The sequence below is a fragment of the Neophocaena asiaeorientalis genome, unplaced genomic scaffold (assembly GCF_003031525.2).
Source record: "Neophocaena asiaeorientalis asiaeorientalis breed wild unplaced genomic scaffold, Neophocaena_asiaeorientalis_V1.1 scaffold296, whole genome shotgun sequence".
Lineage (NCBI taxonomy): Eukaryota > Metazoa > Chordata > Mammalia > Artiodactyla > Phocoenidae > Neophocaena > Neophocaena asiaeorientalis.
The window spans coordinates 3,330,634-3,341,890 of record NW_020175084.1 but is presented as its reverse complement, the minus strand read 5'-3'; the positions used below and the strand labels follow the sequence as shown (position 1 = coordinate 3,341,890).

The following is an 11,257-nucleotide window of genomic DNA, read 5'->3' as shown; positions in this document are numbered from 1 at the left end:
TTCCCACAGTGGGAGCCGTTTTCAAGGATGCAGCCTTGAGAGAGCAATGTGTTGCCAAGATCTTCTGGACAGAATATGTGACTGAACCCCGTTAAGGCCTCTATAAAAACTCAAGATTCTGGTGGGCAGGTGCGAAGATGTACTGGTCTAGCAGCCGCCCAAGATAAGCCTCGTATGTAATTCCCTAGCTTATTAAGCTCGCCACCTACCTGGCACGGCTGCGGCTTTCTTCGGTTTCTCCCCTACCTCCGTGAACAGGGGCCAGTTTCAGATTTCACCTGCGAAGCTCCTGAGGGTGCCAACCAACAACGGAAGGGTCTGTCTCATTCTTTTTTGTTGTTGTTGTTGGGGGTAGGAGTTTATTAATTAATTTATTTTTTTGCTGTGTTGGGTTTTCGTTTCTGTGCAAGGGCTTTCTCTAGTTGCGGCGAGCGGGGGCCACTCTTCATCGCGGTGCACGGGCCTCTTACTATCGCGGCCTCTCTTGTTGAGGAGCACAGGCTCCAGACGCGCAGGCTCAGTAGTTGTGGCTCACGGGCCCAGTTGCTCTGCGTTATGTGTGATCTTCCCTGACCAGGGCTCGAACCCGTGTCCCCTGCATTGGCAGGCAGATTCTCAACCACTGTGCCACCAGGGAAGCCCTGTCTCATTCTTCTGTCTCTTCTTGCCCTATGTGTTCTGGGCCAGTTTCGAATTTCATCCGGGAGAAGTCCTGAGCTTGTGAACCAACATATGGTAAGACAGTTTTGTTCTATTTTGTTTCATTTTTTAAGAGTATAAAATTGGAAGGTGGGAGTTTTAACTTTAAATGTTTGTTCTCCTATGGTCCATGGAAGAGTGGTGAAACCTTTTTCTGACCCATTCTCATCCTCATTCCCAAGTTGCTGTCCTCTCACTGTCCCCTGCCTTCAGTCCCCTCATCAAGTACTCCCTGGGGAGACTCCAACTCTCTCCATGTGCCCGGAGAATCTTAAGGGGGTCTTGGCCCCAGAGCTTTTCACGCCTCTTATCAGCTCCCCTGTAGCAGATTTCAGCTGCCAAGGGCCTTACTTCTGCTTTGAGACTACTGGTCTGAAGGAGTAGGAGGGAGGCTGCTCTGCAGAGCTGCAGTGAGTTGGGGGATGTCTGACTTTGTTTCAGGCTCTCCACCAACAATAACTGAGGCTCTTTTCTTCCAGAATTTACCTAAGTACAAATATACTTTGCATACCTTAGTTTTCTTCCAAAAACCAATCTATTCCTAATGTGAAGAATATAAATACAACACTAATACACACCCATTAATACAACACTCATGTTAAGCTTCATAAAGTTGTAGTGTTCAAGTAATTAACAAGGAAGCCATTAGACCAAGGTGTCTCTAATGCCTGGGCTGCCTATGTAAACAAACCAAAACCTAAGCCAGAGTCAATTTCTGCAGATGCCTCAAGGTCAAGAAATGGAAACCTGAGAACAACCAATCACAAAGAGCCAACTAGGCTTTCCCAGATAAGGCAGGGTTTAAGCTACAGCCAATCAAATAATTTTCTTGCATTGTTTCTTTATCTGCTCTCTAAAAGCCTTTTCCTGGCTCCTGTTGGGGAGGGCACCTAATCATTTTCAGTTTGGTGCTGCCTGATTTGAATCACTGTATGCTCAAAGAAACTTTTCAAGAGTTTAATTTACCTTAGTTTATCTTTTAACTATAGTATGTTATTATTTTTAATAGTGTGCAATTATTATTGTGTTAAAGGAACACAGAGGTGATGGATTATTTATGTTGGTATTTAATAGTGTTGGATTGGGTCAGCAATAATACCAATGCTTTAAACCTGGGTGCAGTTTTCCTCCTAGTAGCATGTGATGAATTTCAGTTCACCTCCCAAGACAGAAACCTGGGAGTCAAGGCTCTTTTCTTGTCCAGTCTAATTTGCCATCATGCCTAGTTAATCCCACTTCACTGTTATCTCTTGACTCTGTTTTCTTTTCCCCAACCCCTTTCTTATACTATAGGACTGCAGGATAAATTATAAACTTTGAATACAAGGCACTTTATCATCTGACCCTTGCCTACCTACTTTGTGGCCTCATTTGTAGCTACTGCTCATTTGTGGTCATAAAAATGCAGCACTCATGTTTCCTTCCTCAGGAAGCATAATTGACTGATGGCCCCAGCTGCTGTCCTGGATTCACTCTTGTGTTCATGTAAAGGCCATGTTTCCCAAAGCCTTCTCTCAGCCAAAGTCTGAGTAGCACGGGGATTTGTTCTAATGTGTACCCATTCTTATAGTTACAGGAGTCCTTGAATAGGTGACTTTGGCCAGAGGACTCCCCTGAGTTCTGCCTGGTGGAGACTTAGAACTGTGCCACATCTGAGACCCTGCCTATACAATCCTTCTCCATCCTCTCTCTCACAGGGCAGATGTGCATCATGATTTGAAGGCTTTTCCTACCTCCACCAGCTCCTGCTCCTTCATAGGGTTTTCCCCCAATAAATCTTTTGTACATCTAATCCCATCTTGGCATTTTCTTTGTGGAGGACCCAAACTAACAAAAGTGGTGCCAGGAATGATTTGAAGAAAACTACAGGGACAAGAGGGGCTTTATAGCCAAGGAGCAAGGTGGGGGTCAGTGTATGGAAAATTATTAAGAAGAAACATCAGGAGTAAGGAAGGATTCTGGTTAAACTGACTTGACAGGATTCTTGCTGAAGACAGGCTAGGGTGATCAGATATCACCTGGAGGATGGTGAGAAATGAGGAATTTGATCAGATATGGAGGGTGGAGGATTCTGTCTAAACTGACTTAATGGATTCTTGCTGAACTGGGTGTGCAGGCCCAGCCAGGATGGACACTGAAGCCCAAGTTCAAAGCCTAATTGAGAAGGGGGCTTAGAAGAGCCTGACTAAAGTTTGGCCAAATAGAGAGTTTTTGTCCAACAGGAAGAAGTGATCACATATGTACTGCTACCTTTTTACTGCTAACCTGAATAGGAAATATTAATCTTGTGTAGAATGCAGGGTCCAGAGAAAATCACACTATGATTTTATTCAGAGACATTAGCATTAAGTGGATCTTAAAGGCAATCTTGAGGGGAAAAGAAAATGTTATAGGAAATCCACATGCATTTTTTTTGAAGGAGGTATAAAAAGGAGAAACAATAAACCAGTTATATCTTCAATACCTTAATCACCGAGGAAGGAGTGGATAAGTATTTTCAGAACCAGTAAAGGCTCCACTTTATTCTAGGAAAATGAATTATGGTGCTTGCTGCATTCACAACCCTTGCACAACTCTACCCATCTCCCTCACCCCCATACTCACAGCATATACAAAAAAGATAAGCCAAAACAGTCATATAAAATAGCACCCTTGGCTACAGGTATTGGATTAGGAGCACTTGATCTAATGGCAGCCAGTGCATAGATATGTCTGTAATCTAGGACATGCATGACTTAGCATGAAATGATGATCTGGGCCAATCATATTCTTACTCCCACATATATGACTGAGAAAAGAGAGAATCAGACAGCTAATAGTGAGTTTGAAGCCAAAGATGCATAGAGAGAAGCTCTTGAGATAGATTTGGGGCTATATATGAGGGATTAGATTTAGGTCTATGAAAAGTCAGGACAATCTGAGTTATAAGCAGAAGCTTCAGGTGGAGAAAAGTTCCAGAATAAAGGGAGAAAAGAACTGGGCTAGTTGGTATAGTAGATTAAAGATGGTTGCAGATTCTTTGACACTTTGTCAAAGGTGAGGTAGACTTTTTTTTTTTTTTTTTTTGAACACTTGACCACTGCTTAAAATACAGTGGGAGTGATCCTGTGCCACTTTGGAATCTCAAGAGATTGTTAGCTTCCAATTCCCATTTCTTCGAATACTTACTCTGGGAAATAAGCAACATGCTATGCCACCAAAAGGCTCATGGAGAGGCCTATGTAGAGAACTAAGGTCCCTGATCAATAGCCTGGGGTGAGCTCCCAGCCAACAGCAGCACCAGTTTGCCAGGCATGTGAGTAAGCCATGATGGAAGTGGATCCTCCAGGTGTAGTTGAGCTGCCCCTACTGATACCATGTGGACCAGGAGAGAGCTATCCATGACCAGCTCTGCCCAGATTGTGGGTTCATGAGTAGAATAAATGACTGATGTTGGTATTTTTACTTATTATTTTTAATTGTGGTGAAATACACATAACATGAAAGTTATCATCTTAACCATTTTTAAGTATACAGCTCAACGTTGTTACATGTATTCATGTTGTTGTACAGCCATAATCACCATTCATCTCCAGAACTCTTTTCATTGTACAAAACTGAAACTCTATACCCAGTGAACAACAACTCCCCATTCTTTTCCCTCAGCGCTGACAACCACCATTCTACTTTCTGTCTCTATTAATTTGACTCTTCTAGGAACCTCATATAAGTGCAATAACACAGTATTTGTCTTTTTGTGACTGGCGTATTTCACTTAGCATAATGTCCTCAAGGTTCATCCATGTTGTAGCATGTGTCAGAATTTCGTTTGTTTTCAAGGCTGTATTAAATTCCATTATATATGTATATCACATTTTGTTTATTCATTCTTCTGTTGATAGACACTTGGATTGCTTTCACCTTTTGGTTATCGTGAATAATGCTGCTATGAACATGAATGTATAAATATCTGTTTGCGCCTCTGTTTTCAGTTACTTTGGATATACATTCAGAAGTGGAATTGCTCACTGCCATTTGTTTCTGAAAAGTGAAAATAAATTAAACTAAGGAGTACCATTCTACTTGTTATGAGTGAACCAAACTGGTCAAAAGAAAGAAATTCCTTTAGTATAGAATACATAGCAAACAAATCATTAAACATACAAATATAAATTTTCTAGATAAAAAATTTGACAAGGTATGGCAAATTAAATGTTTTTACGGGATATTATGGTGCCTTGTTCTACAAATTAAAGTTCTTAGTCAACAGGTATGGTCAAAACAAGACAACTTTTTCCAAAGCCATTCAAAAGTTTATGAATTCCTATAAGTACAGATGTTCCAGAGCTTTATAATATTATAAATATATTTTCACAAATGAGTTTATTTTTAGATAATTTTTCACTTAAAAAGACACATTTTATTTTGTCTCTGACTTGTATTAGTCTTTGGATTTTTTTGTGATTGTCCTAAGATTCACAGGTTAACAGAGCCATTGATTTTAACCATTAGCTTCAAGCTCCTATTTTATCTAACGTCTCATCAATAGTAAAATCTCTACCTCCCATGTGCCTATATTACTACCTTCATAAACTCTCTGAAAGGGGAAATTAAGAGCATTGAAATAACTGGAAGATAGCAAGGATCTCAACCATTAAGACAGAAAATTGTCATAGCTAACCATTTCCTGAATATTTGAGTTAAAAGTGTGAACGATCATGAAGAGTGTTGATATGTGAAGGGGTTTAATGTGTGTGTATGTTACACGTGTTTTTGTGCATCACTTAGACTGTAAGAGCTCAGAGAAATCTTGACCCCAGCTGCCAAATATTAGCATCACCTGGGGAACTTTTTTTTCATTAATTAATTAATTTATTTTTGGCAGCATTGAGTCTTCATTGCTGCGCACAGGCTTTCTCTAGTTGCAGTGAGCGGGGGTTACTCTTTGTTGTGGTGCGCGGGCTTCTCATTGTGGTGGCTTCTCTTGCTGTGCAGCACGGGCTCTAGGCACGCGGGCTTCAGTAGTTGTGGCTCGCGGGCCCTAGAGCGCAGGCTCAGTAGCTGTGGTGCACAGGCTTAGTTGCTCTGTGGCATGTGGGATCTTCCCGGACAAGGGCTTGAACCCGTGTCCCCTGCACTGGCAGGCAGATTCTTAACCACTGGGCCACCAAGGAAGTCCCTGGGGAGGTTTTAAAAATACCCAGGCTCGGATCCTACCCCATAGTACCATGTCAGAATATCTGGGGATGGGATTTCATCAAATTCATTAAAAGATCTTCAGATGAGAGCCGGTGTCCCACCGGGCTGCAGGCTACGGCAACTGAGCCAGACCCTGGGGCCTCCTGATTACCCCAGCTTCATGGAGTCTGTGGATGAATACCATTTTGTGGAGTGCCTGTTACCCCCCACCAGCATCCCAAAGCCCCCAAAGCATGAACATTATCCCACTCCTAGAGGCCTCCCACCCAACCTGCCCTACTTTGTGCAGTGCTCTTGTATGCACAACATCCGGTCTACAAGGACATCATGCATAGAAACCATCAGATGACTGTGATCCGGAAGGTGGAGGGGGACATTTGGGCCCTGCAGAAGGAGGTGGAAGATTTTCTGAGCCCACTGCTGGGGAAAACACCTATCACCCAGGTCAATGAGGTGACAGGTACCCTTCGGGTCAAGGGCTACTTTGACCAGCAGCTCAAAGCCTGGCTCCTGGAGAAGGGCTTCTGAAGCCCAGCTGAGCAGCCTGCATGCCCAGCGTCCCCCTGAGACTGGAGTCCCGGGGATCTCAGGAGGAGGGAAGTGGCTGTTGGAACAGCTAGGAGAAAGGGGTACAGAGACCGGGGCTGAGGGCGTTGGAGCAGGCCTTGTTTGCATAAAGGAGGAAATGGGACTCTGTATAGGTGCCAGCACTGGGGGAGGGCTGTCTAATATTGGAGACCCACCAGGAACAGCCAAGCTAGGGGGGAGCGTTAGTCCCCCCCCCCCCCCAACTTTGGCGTGTTCCTGCTTTCCCTTCATTGGAGCTCCCTGGACTCAGGTATTCAAACTGTAGAGGTTGTTGACTGCCCCTCTGTTGGAAGCAATAGCCCAGCCCAGTTTACAGGAGGGTAACACAGGGCAGACCCTGTGGGCACATTCCTTCCTTGGCCTGCAGACCCTCACTGCTGCAAAACATCACTGAGCCCTTGCTCTAGGTCAGACCCGACTTGGTAGAGGCTACAGAGAACACAACATGACTCAGACGTGGGTCCTGGAAATCTTCAGTTCCAAATGTAGTACACGTCAGCCCCTCGGCTCATTCCTTTTACCCATGGAGAGGTAAAAAGGCCAGTCACCTCTATTCCATTCCATATTAGAGTTGGGCCTGACTGGGTTTCCAGCTCCAGGGAATTAAATGGTTAGCTTTAGCTGTTCTGCCCACAAGGGGCTCCTTGAGAGCTCCTAGCAGCCCAGCACAGAGCCATCCTTCCCAGGATGCTGACCTAGTATCAAGGCTGCACAGGGGTTTTGCAGGCAGGAAGATGCTGACCTTTTGTCCCTGCCATCCTATCCCACCCCAGCTAAGGAACCTTCACACTTGCCCCATCCTTGGGAGTCACAAGGGCCAAAGGCCTGAGTTCGCACCCCACTCAGCAACAAGCTGGCTTAAGACAGGGTTCAGAGCCTGGCTCCCCTACTTGCTCTGACCTAAGGCAGGGTACTTAACCTTTCTGGGGTTCAGTTTCTTCATATGTAAAATGAGTATATCTTCCTAATACCTTAATATTCAATACTGTGACCAAGAACAGTGCTGGCTTGTATAAGTAAACCCTCACTCCTGGAGATTCCAGGCCACTCTCGAGTCTATGGCCTGAATTAAGAAAAAGGAGTGTGGCACACTGATCATATCACACCAGTTCCACAAGTCATTAATGCAAGTGTTTACTTGGCTGTATATACAATTTAAGCTATTAAAATTTGTGCAATATTTACAAATTAAATAATCATCTGAAACTGTCAAAAAAAAAAAGTTCTCCAGATGATTCTAATGAGCACCCAGAGTAGAGAACAACTGGACAATAGGAAAGAAACTATGTTTGTACATTTTGTACATTTTGCCCAAGGCCAACTACACTTTGAGTGCTTATTAAACATTAAGGGTTTCTCTATAGGGCTAGGTCATTTAGTAAACAGATGAGGCTTCAATTAGATAGTCAGTCACTCTATTTTATAGGGCTTTCAGTTTTCAAGTTCACATAGATAAGATGAACAGTATCCGTGACAATGGCAGATGTGATTCATCCATTCCTTAGCTTTCTGTTTCCTTTAGGACATTCTGTTCCCTCAGATGACATTTGGGGCAGCTCATACACTCTTATAGCCTTCTGGCATAGCTGGTGATTTGAGCTTTTCTTCATCTATGTCTTTTTAACTTTATAATCCTAAGGCTCTGCCTAATGTATGATATCAGTTCACATATGCTTTAAAAAATGACACTATATTTTCATGTTATGCTAAAATATACTGATTGATTAATTTATTCTTGAAGAATTTACTGAATATGTGTTTCATGGTCAATACTTAAAGGTTGATCCTTGCCCTCAAGAATCTTATATTTCAAGTGATGTTAGTACCCTATTTTATACCATCAAATCTATTTTATGATTTAGGTTCTCAAACTTGTATATGGTGCTGTATTAACCAAGGTTCTCCAAGGAAACAGAACCAACAGGATGTGTATATATAGAGAAAGAGACTTATAAGGTATTTGTGCACAGGATTACGGAAACTGGCAAGTCCAAATCTACAGCGTGGACCAGCAGGCAGAGACCCAGGAGAACTGAAATTCCGGTTCCAGTCCAAAGGCTGGCAGGATGGAGACCCAGGAGAGCTGTTAGTGCAGATGAAGTCCAAAGGCAATCATCTGGAGAATTCCCTGTTGCCTGGGGAGGCAGGCCTTCAGCTGATTGGATGTAGTCTAATTGGAGGGCAATCTGTTTAAAGTTCACTGATTTAAATGCTAGTACCATCCAAAAACACCCTCCTAGGAAACACATAAAATTATCCATCACAGGTGCTTAGAGCCAGTGATGATGATGATGATGACGATGCGTACAATATATTGTATGCTTAGCATGTGCCAGACACTGTGCTACTCAGTGTACACCTTTTAATCCTCACATCAACACTACGAGGGAATTACTGCTACTATTATCATTGTATAGACAAGGCAATTGAGACTTGTTAACAGTTAAATAACTTGTCCAAGCCACGGTTTGTAAGCCTTGGTTCTACAATTTAAACCCAGGTCTGCCTGGCTCATAGCCCTTGCCCTTAACTACCACAAAGCTCCACAAAGATGTTTTTGGAAGTTTCCTTTCTGCTCTCCTCTGAAGTATACTCTTAAGGGGGGAAAAACATTTTGTTGACCTTACAGAGGAGAATTTTTCATTATTTGCAATGTTTTATTTAATACTAACTTGAAATACTGTAGGCAACAGCATTCTAATGTGTTAAATTCACAGTGAAGACCTATCACTTTCCACTGGAAATTTTTTATTAAAATTAAGTATGCCTTCGCTTCTTCCTATTAAAATGGAGAGGAGATACTTATCACTAAGGGTTTATAAAGTGCCTTAAGATCCTCAAGTGAGAAATACTTCAAGGGGACGTGTTGCCATGCTGAGTTAAATAATTGAGTCAATTAACTTCATTTCCTCTGATCAATGTAAAATATCAATATTGCTTCTTGGCTCTTCTGACTGAATTGCATAGGTCATATTATGAGCATAAAAGTAATGTTGTTAGTAGAGCTGTGCTGAAAATCTGTTAGAATGGGAATCATAGTTTTACCCTTCATAAGAATGGAGAAAATTAGCTGAGTCACACAAATTATCTTTCAGTACAATATCTTTCATGTCCCTGGTTCACTTTGCATTAATTTTAACTAATTATTTAGTTAACTGACAATTATTCCTTCAAAAAACTTTTATTAAGTGTTTCTCATGTGACTGGTGGCTAACACCTATTAGACCTTTATAAAGCAGCTTTACACACAGCTCATTATTCTTGCCCCTGTTCTAAGGTGGAGAGTATTAGTTCTTTTCCCTAGGCACTTATTATTTTTGTCATGTTCCCACTCCTTTTCAAAAGTTAATTTTGTTTTAATACAATTTTACTGATGAAGCTGAAGATCCAGTCTCCCTTCAGAGACAAGTTTATAACTGCTGATGTCCAAAATGTATGGCTTTCACTGACATCTTCCTGCTTGATCCTCCCATTTCAATCAGTGAGATTAGTTTTTACCATCTGTAATTCTTTAGTTGAACGAATCAAAGTATATTGGTTCCTGTCATTTCCTTCAAAATGTATCAACGATCAGAGTATCAGATTTTTGGAACATTATTTTTGAGAAAATGTTATAGAATGAGAAGAAAAACCTTATTATGTTGTATATTTGTATATAAATGAAGGGTTGGACATGAGAGGATCATATTGTAAAGGCACATGATAGTATTTGGAAAAGGAATTCAAATATAATCAGCCAATGCTTGCCGAGCCTAGGCCCTTTATGTCGCAAAAATAACAGTAGCTAGAAATGTCTACGACAGGTATAAGGCCCCTTTCTGAACTGGATTTCCCTCTCCTCTTTAACGATAAATATTATATTCACCATTTCTCACTAACCATACTATGCTTTGCTTTGGAAAAGGCTGTCAATTAACTGCCAAATCATTTCCAATATGCTGGACTATGGATTGTACGTTAACAAGTCATGAGATCATTATGACTGTGGACATAGCAAGGTTTCAGTTAGTTCTTTAATCTAGTAGGTTGACTTCATTTTTATTGATACTTAACATCAGTGTTCCTGGAGCCCTGAGCATCACTATCTATTTTAGGATTATATAGAGATATCTATCTTTCCATATTTTTCTGCAAATGCAGTGATCATAAACACATTAAAATTAATTCATATGAGCTGAAGGCTTGTAGATCCTCATAGTTTTATTTTATTAAACACTTTAAAGTTAATGAGAAAACCTCTTTCTGACCTTCTGGGGAATATTTTCTATATCCCCCAGCTGAATGGGATTCATCAAGACATTATCCAGGCCACATTTTTAGAGTGAAGTTTAATCAGGAGGGTATGAATAAGACAGCACGCTCTTGTCCTCCCTTCTCAGCTTTCTGTATAAAATTGACAAAATAAGCTCTGAGACTTGGACTTGATTTTGGAGTGGAAATAAATGAAGCAGACCTTCTGATTCAGGGCTCCTTAGGCCTATCTAGTGAAGAAAAGGGGTTTGTACTTGGTCTAATCTAGAAAATTGGGTTTAACATTGGAGTCTGTGACAGGACCCAGGCAGTAATAAAGTGACTTTGTTTTATCATATGTTCATATACCTCCTTTACAACATTGTGGGGAGAGGTAGGTTAAGGAAGGTTTGGGTATTTGTGTGTGTTAGCAAAGACCACCATAATGGATCTGAATTTTATCTTAATGGCATCCAATCAATTAATACTTTAATCTAGCATTTTAATGGACTATCATACCTGGTATAATAACAGAGCCTCAAATTAAGCTCACATGGTCCAT

At 41.5% G+C, this 11,257-nt stretch overlaps 1 pseudogene; it reads left to right on the top strand.

The window, feature by feature from the left end:
* The first annotated feature begins 5,959 nt into the window (after nt 1-5,959).
* On the top strand, nt 5,960-6,405 carry LOC112412493 (39S ribosomal protein L49, mitochondrial pseudogene; annotated as a pseudogene).
* The last annotated feature ends 4,852 nt before the right edge of the window (nt 6,406-11,257 follow it).